Source organism: Corvus brachyrhynchos, unplaced genomic scaffold (genome assembly GCF_000691975.1).
Source record: "Corvus brachyrhynchos isolate BGI_N302 unplaced genomic scaffold, ASM69197v1 scaffold370, whole genome shotgun sequence".
Classification (NCBI taxonomy): Eukaryota; Metazoa; Chordata; class Aves; order Passeriformes; family Corvidae; genus Corvus; species Corvus brachyrhynchos.
Genome location: NW_008235977.1, coordinates 850,258 through 853,283, shown reverse-complemented (window position 1 = coordinate 853,283; position 3,026 = coordinate 850,258). Strand labels below are relative to the sequence as shown.

General features: G+C 57.3%; 1 long non-coding RNA gene across 1 annotated transcript in view; it reads right to left on the bottom strand.

The window, feature by feature from the left end:
- The window catches only part of LOC108445248, an 8,618-nt gene extending 5,598 nt beyond the window's left edge, over positions 1-3,020 (bottom strand). Inside the window, exon 1 of the long non-coding RNA XR_001860031.1 lies at positions 979-3,020. This is a non-coding gene — a long non-coding RNA (uncharacterized LOC108445248). The remainder of the gene's footprint in view (positions 1-978) is intronic.
- Between the last annotated feature and the right edge of the window lie 6 nt (positions 3,021-3,026).

Genomic DNA, 3,026 nt, shown 5'->3' with positions numbered 1-3,026 from the left:
AGTCAGTGCGTTCCCGTGACAAATTTCAGGTTTGTAAAGGGACGGGTGAGAGGTATCCACCGTTTGAAATCCCATTATGAAACCAGAGTAAACGCAGTGCTCGTGTGCTCCCCGTCACGGAATCGCTCCAACTAAACCAGCAGCTAACAAGAGAGTTTGTCCCCAGTGGGGACAGCAGCTCTCATTTACTCTGCTCCGTGAACAGCTGCACTTCTGCCCCAGGAAGAGCCTTTCAGCCACGCCGCCTCTGCGGGGTGACACTGTTACTTCCTCCTTGCCAGCGTTTCGCTGGGATCAAGAAGCCCCCCGGTTCCCCGGCCGAACGGGCCCGAGCCGCTGCCCCTCGCAGGGGTCCCAAGCCCCCGCAACCTCCCACCCCCCGAAAGACGAAACGCTCCAACATCTCTGCGTTTTGTCAACGCAACGGAGTATTTGACAGTCACAATTACCTGTAAATATTCTGACCGTTTTGTATACGGGACACTTTTTGCCTAAAGCCTGGCAAGCCTCACACAAGCGGAACTGCAACACTACCGCAACTTCACCGCGGCAGACGGCAAAATTCCGCGCTCCGCTCTCAGCACTGAGTGCGATCTTCCCCGGCACCGCAGAACCCAGGAGCGGGAGAGAGAGCTACCGCTTCCCTCTCTCCGCACCGTGAAACTCAACAGCTAAACAGTCGATTTAAAACGCTAACATTTAGGCGAATTCAAAATCAGACACAGGAAAAAAAAACAAAAACGAAAGCCTGTTATCAATTCATCCTTTCGGACAGAATAAACGGGTTCACACTCTGGCAGATAAACTGCGGATGCCAATATGTTGGCAAAGCTGGCACATTAAGAAAAAACAATCATGAGATCTGAGATGGTCACTACTAGCTAAACTGCGAGATTTCATAATCGGTCTTCCCATTTTTCACTACAATCTCTCCCTTCCATACCCATCACATCACAATAATTAGCAGCGCGGAATTACCTGTCTGCTTCTTTGTGCTTCCTTCAAGTAAAGAAGGTAGAAGTCACTTCACCTATTAGCTGTATAAGTAATAAAGAGGTGGCAACTTGGAGCTACCACATTTTGAAGACTGTGTCACATGCTTTAGCATAAATAAGGGTGTTATAGCCCTAGCGATTACTGGATCAATTCATTTCTACAACAACTTACGACGTCTTTGGTTCTTAGCAGGTATTTTTTCTATCCCTGGGAACAGCGCTACACATCCCGCCTCGCTAAGACGGACATAAACAACAACAGCCTCTCAGTTTCTGGGGCGTCATTGGCCGTATCTACCGGGGAAAGCCTGTTTGTCAGCGTCTTGACTTTATATCAACCTATTTTGAACGAGATATGACGGGATTTCTCGGGTTGCAGCATCTCCCTCCGCAGCCAGGACAAGGCGGAGTTGCAGCGGCTCCCGCGGGCGCTCTCACTCAAGGGAGGGTCATGGAGTGCGGCTTTAGTCTCCCCTCACACAAAAGGGACGAATTTGCCCAAGTTTCTCAGCCCTGTGCTTTTCCTAAGTCGCTTTCAAGAGAGACCGGTCACCCTGACGGTTGGCCCCGAGGAGTTTCACAGAACTGTCTCGATCCGACTGAGGGACCGCGAGTGGGCGCCTAGACGCAAGCGGAGCGCACGCCTCGGAGGGGCGAGCTGACGGCACCCCGCGGCCCGGCGGCTCCAGCCCTGCTTGACCCGCTCCCAGAGCTCCAGACACCCACTCAGGCCAGTCCCAAGCCGAGCCGAGTCTTTGACAGCCGATCGGCGAGAGTGGCAGCGATCACTTCCCAGGCAGTCACTGCTGCTCCTACTGGAGGGAGCCCACAGCCCTGCCGGCTTGCCGCAATAAGGAGGGGACACTGAGCTTCGTCCGGCAACGGACTGACGGGGAAGCCTCCACGCAGGTGGAGCCGGGCTTCGACTCCTACGGTGTGGGGAGAGGACGGACCTGCTCCTGCCACCCCGGGAGGGAAGTGTTAGTAGCATCCGGACTTCGATAGTTTTGGCCTCGGCAACTCTGGGCGGCACGGGCGCGACATGACTGCCCGCGGGAGCCGGACCAGGGCAGGGCGGCAGGTGCTGCGGGACGTGGCGCGGCCGGAGGAGAGGCCAGCAAGGCGATACACAGGGCTGGAGGCGACTCTCGTCCTTTCGGGGCCGGTGGTGACCCTCCGCCCCGCTCGCACTTGGCGTCACCTCTCAGCAAGAGTAGAGAGGGTAGGGCGTGGCCCAAGGCTGTGGGCCGGGGCGCGGACAGTAAAAGAACCCTTCCCGGCCCGCTGAGAGCTGCATGTCTCCTCCGTCGTTTCCTCTGGAGGTTACGAAGGCCAGACGGCCCTCCCGCACCCTTCCTCGCGCACGCCGCCACACCGCAGGGCCACGGGAGAGGGTCTGTCCCCAGCCCCTGGAGATAAGTAACTCCCCGCACCTGTGTAGGGCCCGAGGGCTGAACCCGGGCACCGAGGCAGCCTCCCCCCGGCACTCCGCAGATCCCGACTACCGAGCACCATCAGGCTGTTAAGTGCCCGACCCTGTTAAGTGCCTGGGGCACGGGGCCTTCCCACTCTCCCCGTGTACTCTCTCCCTCGTGTGGACTCTTCCTGACCTCCTCAAACGCTACCGCCACTATGACAGCGCGTCGACTCTCCCTGCAAAGGCTGATCCTTGTAACTGGATGGGAGAGTGCGAGCAGCTTTGCTAAATCCATCAGTTGCCCTCGGCCTCCTCCGCGTGCCTCTGGCAGGCTATGTCAGCATCTGTATACCAAGAAGTGGAAGCAGTTTTCCCAGGTTTTCACAGTCAGGTGTTTCGCTCCGATCTGCAGAATATGCAGCTGTATCAGCTGGAGAATGGGGTGAGGGGTGCAGGGGGATCGCACTGCCAGTCTATCTTCAAGAAGGATGGAGGCATCGATGTCTCTGCTACGCAATCCGCCCGGGCCCACCGCTTCTCGCTCCTGTTTGTCCTCTCCCTGCCCACGGCAGAGGTCGCCGGGCCTTGGCCCGTGCCTGTGTCAGTGCCGTCAG